This window comes from Lissotriton helveticus, chromosome 6 (assembly GCF_964261635.1).
Source record: "Lissotriton helveticus chromosome 6, aLisHel1.1, whole genome shotgun sequence".
Lineage (NCBI taxonomy): Eukaryota > Metazoa > Chordata > Amphibia > Caudata > Salamandridae > Lissotriton > Lissotriton helveticus.
The window spans coordinates 898519353-898533503 of NC_136067.1; positions in this window are offsets into that span (position 1 = coordinate 898519353).

A 14151-nucleotide genomic window follows, 5' to 3' on the forward strand; every position below is an offset into this window, starting at 1 on the left:
GGAGAAGTGATGGGGCAGGAGTGGTGATGGGGCAGGAGTGCTGACTGGACAGGAGCGGTGACCGGGTAAGAGCGGAGACCGGGCAGGGAAAATGACAGGGAAGTAGCGGTGACGGGGTAGAAGTGACTTGTACTTATGTTCCTTGCCTATTTATTTAGATACTATTGCATGACATTCACTGATGTGTCTGCAAAGCTTACCTGTTGTCCCGAATTTGTGTGCTGAATTTTGACCCCTTGTCCTGAATTTTTACACTCACCATCCTGAATTTGCACCCATGCCATTGTTCCTGCTTATATTTTGCACGCTTTACATAAACCTGTATTCCCTATGAGTATTTGCTTTTTCCTGAATTAAACCTCAAATAAACATGTTTATCCATTGTTTTAATTAAATAACGTTATAAGCTGTAACTGGTCAGTAAAAAAGGCTAAACGTACTAAAAATTGGTATGTTTTGCGATTTCTAGCCACACCCCTGACTCCGCCCACTGATCCAATTTTCGGTTATTCCCGCCCCCTGATTCTCCACCCACAGTTACCCTACTTTTTATTCCCCACTTCGACCACTGGATTGAATACGTTGATACGCCTCGCCCCCTGCCTTTCTGCCGATACCAAAGGCAGTGCAAACGCCTGATGCTACCAAATGTTAAATCGCATGTTGGGCACTGGGTCTTAGGGGGGCAAGGCTGAATCTGGAGCTCTGGGTGCTAGTCTCAGCTCTTCGCTCGCATCACTTCCTGTATGCGATCTCCTCCTACAGTGAATCCGGAAGGTTATTTGTTTCAAATTAATAACGTTTTGAAATATGTGCTAGGACACGATTGAAGAAAAATAAATCCTTATTTCACACACACTAAATACAATGCATGAATAGAAAATGTTGACCTTTTAACATATTGTTCTCATTTTATCATAAAGAGATATGGTGCTGAATATTATTTTATGTTTTCTCTGTTTTATATAGAGCAAACTTGACACAAAGGTATCGAGTATTAGAGTACTTTACAAGAGCACCAGTTGCGTTACAGAAAGACACATTAATTTTTGTTAGGCATGGGGAGATTAAGTGATTTGCCCAGAATCACAGGATGTTGAGCGCCATTGCCAAGACTCGAACCCAGATCCCCAGATTTTAGGTCGACCACCCTAGTTGCAGCTTTTTTCTATTTCATATAGCCTATTGCTAAGTTAGCATACCGTTTATTTTATTGGAAGATTACAAATGTGGTCATGCCCATGGAAAAGAGGTCTAAGAATCGAAAGGCCTAATACTTAGACATAGTTTTAATGTTTCATGCCGCGTGATAACTCTTTGTAAGCAAATTCTGCAGAATTGTGAGAAAGGAATCCATCAATCTGGGTTTGTAAAGTGCAGCTACTCAGCAGATCAGACTTAGAGCCGAAGAAAGGAAGAGGAAAGCCTGTTCTCAAAGAACACCGAAAGCTGATTGGATAAGAAGATAAAACATGAACTTCATAATTTCTTTTCGACTGTTTATATTAATGTGTGTTCCTAGAGTAGGTGAACGTTTTTCCACAGCTTTTTCCCTAGACTTAGCCATACCACTTGCCCGCACAGAAGATGAATGCTAATGGCTTAATACTGAAGGGTGAAAACGGATTTGCCATCCTTTTCCGGCCTGATTGATGGTGGCAGTTGCTATTGCATGACTATTTTAGTTTATTGCGTAGACTATGAGTTTGGTGACTGAACCTTTTATGGGCAGTTGAGCTGTTAGTGACTGAGTTTTGAGCTTCATGCTCTATCGCACAAACTTGAACTCTTTACGAGTTCCTGCTAACACCATTTTTGCCCTATTCTTTAGTAAAGGGATTATTTCCTTTATATTATGCATTGAATGTAGTTTCATGTGAATTGTTACAGCCATAGTTTTATTATCAATTCTGTAATTTGACTGAAACACTTAGCTAACTGAATAAAAAGAAAACCTTTAAATGAAAATAAATCCCTTAAATTGAATCAAACTATTATTATTAACTGTACTTAGATATATTATGATTATGATTTTTGTGATGCTTAGCTCCTGCTGTTTTCATAAATGATGGTAACGGTCTCATGGTCAGAGATTGATTACCACTCCAGCAAACCAAAGATAATATCGATCTGTGGGACTGCAAAATGGGTATATGAAAATAAGTGTTTTGCAGGACCAAGGATACCATCTAGTTGTGCAGGTCCATAGCAGACAGGACATCCATCAGAACCCCGTCCAGGAAATAGCGAGAATAACAAACTTCTTTTTCAGAGTTGATTACCCTCTCAATAGCACCCATGGAGAGCAACACTTGCACATCCTGCAGTACAATGGGCAGGCACTCTTTGGAATATGCTCTGATGTGCTGGAAAATGTTGCAGGGCAAAAAAGAAAAAGCTAGGCATAGCCATGTAGAACAAGTTCTAAAACACATCTGTCAAATATAATGAATCACCACTCTAGGAGAAATTGATGAGTCCTGTACCCCCTCCCCCACCCTATTGGCTGAGCATGTGCCACGAAGAGCAAACTAACGTGGTGTGGTACTGTTGCAGCAGGAGAAAAGGACTTGGAGGAGCAATGCCACTGCTGGCCCATGTGCTGCCTGCCAGACACAAGACAATGGCAATGATAGCAGTACGGTCACTGCTGTACCGTTTCAGAAGGCTGTCATTACCACTATGCACACGACCCCAGTCCCACTCTGCCATGTACTGCAGCAAAGACCTCGTCACGCACCACAGTCTTGAATACCTCCAAGAAGCACACTAGAGAGGATGCTAAATCAGTGCTGTGCGCAAGATATTCGGTTATGCAGTGACATAGGCGGTCCATCAGGTTTTCATCTCTGAGCCAAAATACCCCTGGGGAGGATACAGATAGCCATCACTGACAGCATACCATTGGATGGGATAAAAAAGAGTAGTATATTCTAGAGCTGCAATGATGAGCAGCTAAAGTATTTGTATCCATTAAATAGCGCCAGTATTCTGGAAGGGGTTGAGGTAGAAGTGGTGTCTAAAGTTTGATCAACAATAGTGTTAAAGTCACCACCTATGATCAGTGTATCTGCTGTGGTTTGCAAGCAAGAGTATACCAAGGCCTGCAAAGTGGGAGTTACCAGTGTAGGAAGTACATAGGTACTACAAAGCACCCAGAGGGATCCCTGCAATGAACCCTCTATAATTATGAAACAGAGGTTGCTTTTCTACACAGGTTTTAATGATCCCCAGAGGAAGTGATTTATGGACACGGATTGCTACACCTCTCGATCTCCTAGTAAAACGTGCTTGATAAACCCTAGAATACCCGTATCTGCAGAAGACACTGCAGGTGGTACCCAAAAGGTGCTTCTCTTACAAATCTTTTAAAAGGTCTTAACACTGCTCTCTGCTTCACTCTATCAAGGATCTCGATGCGGTTCTATATTTTATTCTAATCTGTTTGTGCAAACATACCCGTGTTTAATTGATAGTAAAGAATATCGATCAGTACCGTGAGCATGGTGTGCTATAAAATGCAACAAATCCTTTTGTAACCTTTGCCTCACAAATCCTCCCATCCGGTAGCATCTGTCCCCCCAACTTGAACAACTCCTTTAACTAGCTCTAGTAAACTATAAGCCAGAACCAGTAACATGGAAGAAGCCCTGCTCCCAAGAAATGGGAGGAGAGATCATCAATGTGGAGCATCCACATCTACGCCTCTTTAAATTGCAATGTTCAGCCACCCACTCACAACCCGCCTTAGTAGTCTCAAAAAAGAAGAATTTAGATTGACAAAGCATGTTTAATTTCACTTGGAAAACAATACAATAATCTAAGTTGATTGGCTGGAGTTCCCACATAACTTTTTTCCATTGTTGCTGAACGAGCTTAGTGTAGTCTGGAAAAATATTGATTCTTCTGGGGAGATATGTGGGCTGGACACGCTTCCTGGACTCTTGAAGGAGGTTGTCTCGATCTTTATGGTTAAGAATTCTGGCTATGATTGGCCAGGGAGGTGCCTCAGGAGACAGTCTCGCCTAGAGGGTACGACATGCCCTCTCGATGATGAAAGATGGCAATAGATTATCTTCAGGTATCCTTGATTGAAACCACTAGCGTAGAATGTGCTCCGGGAGAAGCCCTCTACCCCCTCCGGAAACCCCAGAAGACTTATATTATTGCGGCCGGATCTATTCTCAGCATCCTCTGCTGTATTTTACAGGTTCTTGTTTAAAGAGGATCGTCTGTGAACAATGGCTTTCAAGTCTCTCACTGAGTCCTTCAACTCTCCTATTCTCCCTTCCACCTCAGTGACTCTGTTCACTGTGTTTCAGAGGTCTGAGGGGAAATATCGGATAGCACCTCACCAATCCAGTCTGGTGTTCTCAGCGACCTGCAAAATGGTCGCAGCATCTGCAGCCCAAGCCACCCCCTTCACACAGTCTGATCAGTCACACTCCCATTGCTGTTGTCTATGTCTCAGGCAGGAAGCAACTTGACAAAATTTTAAATCTGGGTCTGGTAACACTGAGCCAGTTGTGATCAGGAGAGCTGTAGCCTGCCCAGGAAATATCCATACCCCAGACTTGTAATACGGCCAATGCTGGTAAGATGTAGGAGGATTAAAAGAGTGATATACCATGAATTTGGATGCATGGTAAAACCTGAAACCTTTGCTTAAATCTAGACAACTTGAAAAGGCATTTAGGAAATTTGTATCTCTCTCCAAATTGACAGTAAATACAATGCAGAATTGTGTTAGCCTGTTCACCTTGGCTAAAGGGCAAATTATCATAATACTATCATTACCTTTACCTTTTTATACTATAGGTTAATGTATAATAAAGATGTTTACATCTGGGAGCGGATGTGGCATAACAGCCAAAGTGGCCGACCTTGAAGCTGGGGAACCAGGTTTGAGTCTTGGTGAGAGGCCCAAACATCCTGTGGGACTTGTAGGACTTGTAGGACACCCCCGCGCCGCACGGCCACCAGCTGCTGCGTGTGCCCCCTAGCCTCGCTGCCTGCCTCGCTGCCGCTGACCACGCCCCCTCCTTCGAGCGGCGTGGTCCGTGAGAGCCTGCCGGTTTCTCCCGACTGTTTTTCATTTGTTTTGTCTTTTCCTTCCTTTGTGCCTGTTTTTATTTGAATCTGTGCCCGTAATTGTGGTTTTCCTTCCTGTTTGGCCGCTGTCTCGCCGTCCTCCGCTCTCCCTCCCCGCTTCCCGCCACCGCCGCAAACCCCGCCCCTTTTTCCCTTCTGTACCCTCCCCGCTCCCGCCTCCCAGCTGCTCCGTCCACCCGCGCACCTCGCCTTATATGGCGACCGTGCGAACGCGCAGCGTTCACGCGCAGCGGGCGCGCCGATTGTGCGCCGAAGGCGCGCCAAAGGTAAGCCCGTCTGCAGTAAGCCTGTCTGCGCCCGTCCGCAACCGGCCCGCGCCCAGCGCCAGGACCCCTGGCCCACGAAGACCCCGACCGACCCGCCTGACGTACACCGCCGCCACCCTCATCGCTCTCAACACCGGCCGACTCCCAGGATGCTACCGAGCCACTCCGAAGCACACCCACGGACCCTTCAGCTGCCACGCCTGCGAGTTCTCCTGCATCCGGACCTGCCTCGCACCAGCACCAGCCAAGCCGAACACCAGCAGTAACCACCTCAAGTGCATCCTGCTCAACACCCGCTCCGTCCACAGACACGCCATCGAACTCTGGAACCTCCTCGACACCACAGCTCCTGACGTTGCCTTCCTCACGGAGACCTGGATGAACGCCTCTTCAGCTCCCGACATCGCCATCGCCATCCCAGACGGCTACAAGATCACCCGGAGGGATCGCACCGCCAACCAGATGGGAGGAGGCATCGCCATCATCCACAGGAACACCATCCGTCTCACGACCAGCACCGACAACACCCTGACCACCGCCGAACACCTGCATTTCCAGATCCACACCGACCCGAAGACCACCCTCAGAGGCACCCTGATCTACCGACCTCCGGGACCACGCACCCAATTCAGCGAGGACATCGCCGACTTCGTCAGCCCGCATGCCCTCCCCGCCGCTGACTACATCCTCCTGGGGGACCTCAACTTCCACCTGGAGAACAACAACGACCGCAACACCAGCACCCTGCTCGACAACCTCGCCAATCTTGGACTCAAGCAACTGGTGTCCACCCCCACCCACCTCGCCGGACACACACTCGACGCAGTCTTCTCATCCAGCACAGACATCGCCTTCAGCCACGCTACAGAGCTTCAATGGACGGACCACAGCTGCGTCCACTTCACCTTCAAAAGAACGACGACCCACCACTACCAGCAACAGGCTGCCCGCAGAAGCTGGAACAAGATCACAGCCGACCAGCTCGCCACCTCACTGAGCCAGCACCCGCCTGCCAGCTCAGCGAACCCCAGCCAGGCCGCCGTCAACCTCACAAAGTGGATCAGCAACTGCGCAGACGAACTCGCCCCGCTGAGGAGCCCGCCCAGCAGACCCGGCAGCAAGAAAGCCCCATGGTTCACCGACGAACTCAAGAGCTCCAAGAAGAACTGCCGAGCCCTCGAGAAAGTCTGGAGAAGGGAACCAACACCGGACAACATGACCACCTTCAAGCTTGCCACCCGTAAGCACCACCAGCTGATCCGCGCCGCCAAGAAAACTGCATTCAAGGACCGGCTGGACAACAACGCACACAACTGCAAGGAACTCTTCAACATCGTGATAGAGCTTTCCAACCCCAGCGCAGGAAACAACGACATCACCCCATCACAAGACCTCTGCAACTCCCTTGCCTCATACTTCCACAACAAGATCGCGGACATACACAACAGCTTCAACAACCAACCAACGCACACCAAGACCGAACAACCACCCCCCACCACCACCCTCCACGCCTGGACTCCGATCAGCACCGAAGACACCATCCGCACGATGAACTCCATCCACTCCGGATCGCCGACCGACCCCTGCCCACACCACGTCTTCAACAAGGCCGACGCTGTCATCGCACCCCACCTGCGAGACATCATCAACACATCCTTCGACACCGCCACCTTCCCTGAGAGCTGGAAGCACGCCGAACTCAGCGCTCTACTCAAGAAACCCACAGCGGACCCCACCGAACTCAAGAATTACCGCCCCATCTCGCTCCTCCCGTTTCCAGCCAAAGTCATCGAGAAGACCGTCAACAAGCAGCTGGCCGCCTTCCTTGAGACGAATGGATCCCTCGACCCCTCACAGTCTGGCTTCCGAGCCAACCACAGCACCGAGACCGCCCTCATCGCCGCCACCGATGACATCCGAGCCCTGATGGACAAGGGAGAAATAGCGGCCCTCATCCTCCTAGACCTCTCCGCGGCATTCGACACTGTCTGCCACCGCACCCTAGTACAGCGCCTCAGCAACGTCGGAATCCAGGAGAAGGCTCTGGAATGGATCATCTCCTTCCTCGACGGAAGAACACAGAGAGTCCGCCTACCACCGTACAAGTCAGAGGCCACCGAAGTCATCTGCGGCGTCCCTCAAGGATCCTCGCTGAGCCCCACCCTCTTCAACGTCTACATGAGCCCCCTCGCGGCCATCGCACGACAACACAACCTCAGCATAATCTCCTACGCCGACGACACCCAGCTGATCCTCTCCCTGACCAACGACCCCGCCGCCGCCAGAGCCAACCTGCACGAAGGGATGAAAGAGGTAGCCGAGTGGATGACGACCAGCCGCCTGAAACTGAACTCGGACAAGACGGAGGTCCTCATCCTGGGCTCCTCACCCTCCGCCTGGGACGACTCCTGGTGGCCTCCCGCCCTGGGCACCGCACCCAAACCGACAGACCACGCACGAAACCTGGGCTTCATCCTGGACTCCTCCCTCTCCATGACCAGACAAGTCAACAACGTCTCCTTGACGTGCTTCAACATCCTACGCATGCTACGGAAGATCTTCTGGTGGATCCCCACCGAGACCAGGAAGACCGTCACCCAGGCCCTCGTCACTAGTCGACTGGACTACGGCAACGCCCTCTACGCCGGTACCACCGCCAAGCTCCAGAAGAGACTCCAGCGGATCCAGAACGCCTCAGCCAGACTCATCCTCGACATCCCACGAACCAGCCACATCTCCGGACATCTGAGAGACCTACATTGGCTCCCCGTCAACAAAAGAATCACCTTCCGCCTCCTCACCCACGCACACAAAGCCCTACACGACCAAGGCCCGAGCTACCTCAACAACCGAATCAACTTCTACGCTCCCAAACGCCACCTCCGATCAGCCAACCACGCCCTCGCCGCCGTCCCCCGCATCCGAAGAGCGACTACAGGAGGAAGGTCCTTCTCCTACCTGGCCGCCAAGACCTGGAACTCCCTCCCGACCGACCTGCGCCTGACCCAAGACCACCTCTCCTTCAGGAAGAAGCTGAAGACATGGCTGTTCGAGCAGTAGCGGCACCCCCCTCCCCCCAGCGCCTTGAGACCCTACGGGTAAGCAGTGCGCTCTATAGATGTCTTTGATTGATTGATTGATTGGGTCTGCGCGGGGTTGCCCAAAAAAATTCGGCAGGGTCTGGAATAAGTGGAGAAAATACCATGGCCTTGATGGGGAACTGTGAACCAGGGGGAGAGGAGAGGAAGTACGCACAGCTGCCAAGGGGGTGTGGGAACTCAAGGGACTAGGGACAGAATGGTATGCAGGTGGTGCAGGTGAACTGGTGCGAGATAGAAATAGAAGCATTGATTTTGCTGGTGTAGGTAGGGGGGTGGAGGGGGGCAGGCGGGCCGATGATGACATGACTGTTTTATTGTTCTATGATAAAATGCAATTAAAAATATTTATATAAAAAAAAAACATCCTGTGGGTCTGTGCAAATCACTTATGGCCAGATGTATGACAGTTTTTGCAGTTGCAAATGGGAAATCAGCCCGTTTGCAACCGCAAAACAGGTCTGTGCAATGTTCAAACCCTATATTGCGAGTCGGTAACTTATTAGTGACTCGCAAAAGAAGGTTTGTGACTCCCTATTAGAAAGGGACGTGGCAAGGGCGTCCCTTCCTAATGGTGTGTCACACTTCTATGTACGTTTGTTTTGGGGTCTCAAAACGCTTGCAGTTTACCACGTATTTCAAAAAGGTGGTAAGCCACTCGCAAACGAGAAGGGGCCCCTTTCCTCTTTGTGACTGGCAGCGAACACGGTCTACTCTTAAAAAATGAAACCGAACATTTATTTTTTAGATGCATCACGTTTTCCCTTTTAAAAAAAAAAAAAAATGTTTATTGTTTTTTAACCACATATAACCAACCCATTTTTACATGGCATCTTTTCAATGGGAAACACAGTTAAAGTACATTGTATATATATCCAGCATCCATAGTTGAGACAACATCAGCATCATTGGTCCATAATGTCTTATAGTACCTCCTGGACATATTGCCAATCAAGGCCAACATATACTTTTGACGTCATCCCATGGCGCAATGCTTCCTTAATTTAGTGCCTCCCGCATATTTCTACCCTGTCCTCCCCATCCCCTAACTCCCCCCCACCGGTGTGCTCCAACAACAATCAATAATAATCTAGCATCTTTTCGTGTCAGGGAATTCAGGACTCCGGCCTCGCTCCAGTCATTCCCTCAGCTACATGAGTTCTGTCCCCCACGGACTACTCATAGTTCCCTGAGAACCCTCCAGTGAGTCTGCATCTGAATCTTCCTCCGGGTGTGTCAACAGCTCCACTAATGCCTCCCAAGACTGTGCAATTTCCATCGCTAAGTCATTATTCCTTCTCCTGGCCTGTTGAAGTCGAACCATGCTCTCACTGGATGCCCATTTTACAAACTCCTCTCTCCATCGTTCTACACTAGGGCCCTGTCTGGATTTCCACTGCCTTGTCAATTCTCACTTAGCCAGCAATAATCCCAGGTCTAAGAACTTACTTGTGACCTTAGTGCGCTTTGTGTGTGGAAACCAGTGCAGTACAAACGCCCCCATGTCAGGCTCTACCTGTCTATCCGTCACCCCATTCAGGACCTCCATCACCTTCTCCCAATATGTTCCGAGCTGCGGGCAGCTCAATATCATATGTTGAAAATCCGCTGCTTGATTGCTGCATCTGGGGCAGCACGCCGTCTCTACGGGAAAGTATTTAAATATCCTTTCAGGGGTTAGATAGGCCCTATGTACAATGTAGAAATGAATGAGCTGAAACCTGGCATTCCGTGTAACTTTCCATGCCCTTTCTATGATTCTGGCCCAAGCTGTCTCCGGAATAACCCTTCCCAGATCCGCTTCCCAATTTTCACGCAACTGTGTCAGTGGATGCAGTCCCTCCTCCACCATTCGCCTTTATAAGCATGTCACTGCCTTTACCGTCCCCGCTGCACTTACCACATACTGACACGTCAATGATGTTTGGGGCTCAATCAGCCCAGTCCCCCAGTACTTCTGAATCACAGCCACCAGGGCAGCAAGTAGCCACCTCTAGGCAGGTTGTATCTATCCTGGAGCGCCTGGAAAGGTAGTAGGGCCCCCTCTTAGTACAAGTCTCCGATCATCTGCAACCCTAGATCCTCCCACTCCGCCAGCACAGTCTAGTGCCCCCCCATGCGGGAAGGCCGTACACATGCGCAGGGGAATTTCCGGCGCATACAGACGCGGAACACCACTCCAGCGCTTATATCCGTTTCAGCTGGTCCTGAGCGTTTTCTCCTCACTCCTCAAAGAGTCGAGTCGCAGTCACTGCCCCAGCACTGCGAACGAAAGAACATGCCTTTCGCAGCCACCTGTCCTCTAGCCCTTCCGGCCCCCTAAATTCTCTGGCTACTGCCTGCGTAAGCCACTGCAATTGGGCCGCCAAGTAATACCCCTCAAAATTAGGGACTGCCCATCCTCCCGCGCTCCTAGGCCTCATCATCATGGTCAGAGCCACCTGCCGCCTTCTATTTCCCCACAAAAAGCACCCTACCATGGATCGCAGTGTCTTGAACATTGAGCTCGGAATACTGACCGGCAGCGTCCTAAAGTAATATAGTAATCGAGGAAGTGCCACCATATTCAGCAACGCCACCCTACCTGCTACCGAAAGCGGGAGAGTGCTCCAGAAAGCCATATTCCCTTTAATTCCTCACACCGCTCTGCTCATATTGCCCTCCAAGAGGTCCACCTGTTCATAATAGATGTTAGTTCCAAAATATTGCAAGCAACAAGGCTCCAACCGCAATCTCACCAGTCCTGCTGGAGCTGCCATTGCCCTACACACCGGGAAAAGTCAAGTCTTCTCCTAGTTCACCCCGAGCCCTGACACTTCCCCAAATGCCCACAACAGCTCCGTCGCCCCATTAGCCACCCCAGCAGGGTCCGCCAGAAACATCAGCAGATCATCCGCATAGAGCGAGATATAGTGTACCTCCCCACGAACCTCTATTCCAGTATAGTGCTTCCTTGATCTAGCCTGGATCGCCAGTGGTTCAATTGCCAGGGCAAACAGAAGCGGGGAAAACGGGCAACCCTGCCACGTCCCGCGTCCCACCGAACAGGGCCCTGACACCGTCCCCCCCTGCATCATGTTTTTCCTTAAGGAAAACGGGATGCATTATAAAAAAAAATTGCCTTATTTTGAAAGCAGACACAGACATTGTGGTCTGCGGACCCAACCAAGCAGGCCACCATCCCTGCGAGTGCTGGCCAATCCCAATGGAGTTGCAAATTCGACTTGCCTCATTGATATTAACGAGGCAGGTCGTTTGTGAACCCATTGGGAATAGCAAACAGTGTCTGAGACACTGTTATACATTCCACTTTGCGAGTTCCAAATTGCTAGTTGCAAAACAACGCAATTTGTGACTCGCAAAATGGAAGGGTCGTACATCGTGCCGCAAATCTCCGTGTCTCCGAAAAATGAATGTGTCCGTCTGTAATGCAACTGATGCTCATGTAAAGCACTCTGATACCTTTGGGTCGAGTTCACGCCATATAAAACTGGAAGAAAAAAAAACCCTCATTGTGACTTCTGAGAGCCACGTCGGGGCTCCCCACAATAACCAATCACTCTGGGCGGTAAGCATAGTCTTCATATTGACCCATACCAGTGATATAGTCCAAATGCTATCTAGGAAGGACTGAGGACTAATGGAAATCTTTCTAAGGCCTAGAGGGAGCAAAATCTTTTGGCTTGCATCAGGGTGTCTGGATACAGGGAGCCAATTAGATGTTTTAAACACTGGCCTGATACAGCCACATGGCCAAAGATGCAGAAACTATCTTGCTGTAACAATTTGGAACTGGTCACAATCTGCAAAGCAGCAAGATTGGTGCCCTAAGGTTTAGACCATTTGCACTGCTTAAGAACAGCATGACAAGAATTATAACGACCTGTCGCTTATGCAGGTAGTTGAGGTTTGGGAAGAAGCCTCAAAGTGTGTTCTTTATGCAGAAGGAAGTCCTTGCGACATGATTCACTTGAAGGATCAGAGTAGAATTTTAGACACTCAGTCCAAGAGTTTTTACTTCTTTTGACATCAATGGTGGGGTCTCTAGTTCCTTGGTCAAGATGAGTAGGTTGCTGGTTCTCCATTTAACACAGGTCAGGCTGTTTTCAAAAAATGTAACTTAAGATCACTGGCCGGCATACATTCATCAAAGTCTTGGCAGCTCTAGGTCTGTTATGTGCCCGGGTTAGGCCCAAGTAACCGAGCTACACTTTTTTCTGAAATTGTCCTAATTTTGCACAAGAACATTGCTGCTGTGACGTTTTGCACATATTTGCATGCACAACAATGTTGGATTTGTTTCTCTGAAACTACTTTGTTTACACATCTACCTTAGCAGAACATTAACACGATGCCTCAAACACCATGTACAAGGCCTTTTGACGCACTATGTACAAATGTTGTTCTATCTTCATCCACGGGCGAAGGGCTATTAACATTAGGCCTGGGCGGTAAATTCCGTTCCGTTTGCGGAATTTGGGTAATTTCGCATTCCAGGGAGAATGCGAAATTGCCCAAAATTCTGCGTTCCACGACTTCGTGAAATTTTTTGCTTGTTCCCGTTCTCAAATGCGTGTTCGCAAGATATTTTCCCCTCGAGCACGAAACAGCGATTGCGAACAGTAAAAAAAAGCATTGCGAACAAGCAATTCCGCGAGTTCGCAGAGATTTTTTACCGTTTCGCAGAGATTTGCGTAACGTGATTACGCAAATTCCGCCCACCCCTAATTAACATATCTATAACATCGCTAACCTATATATATATATATCATGAGGATGCTATCTATTATAAATAATGAGCATCCCAAAAGATTAGCAGAGAAGGCACTTCAGCTGACATTGAGTGTCCCTGCATACGGAGACATCACTACGCAGTGGTCTCACATCTCCATGAGGAGATTCCAGTTTGTGAGCAAGACAGGCACCTACATTCTCTCTCACTGGGTAATGGGGTAGGATCGTCCCTTGGGGGGAATCTTGGCTTCACACCTCCACAAACAATCTAGGTTCACCCAGAGTAGGGCTTGCATAGTAGGAGTACACCTGATTACTGCCTTGTTGATATACCTACATATATACACACTGTTTTAGCACCATGGTAGAACTATGTCTACCATTTAATCATGTGGTGCTTGTAATTACTTTCTTATTCTTCGGTCTACTGAAATGCAGCATATGTATTCTATACAAGAATAACATTGGTTCAATTAATATGTTGAAAACGTCCCACTGTATATTCCCTGTATAGTTCTCTGAGCACATGTAAGCATGAGTGACTGAGCAAAAGGTTTTGATATGTTTCCACGATCGCCGAGGGGTCAGGGTTATCATGTTCAGTGGGAGCCAGAAACTATTCGCTCCCTGATAAGGTTAGGGAGGCTTATGGTGGCACTGTGAGCTAACTGGTCTCTAGGGCAACATAGCCTGCGGGGGTGCCCGGAATCAGTCTAGGCACCTCGCCAAAAGTATATGTTGTCCAACAAACGCGCAGGTCCTTTGGATTAGTGGGAACTACGGGACAGATACTCAGGTTTTTTCAAGTTTTATTGATCAGGGTCTTCAAAGGGTAAGGGTGTGAAGAAGAGGCTGAACAAAGAGTGGAGAGATGATATAGCCACATAGTACATCACATTAACTCAGATGGATATCAAGGCAGAGTTTGCGCCTCTAAGCAC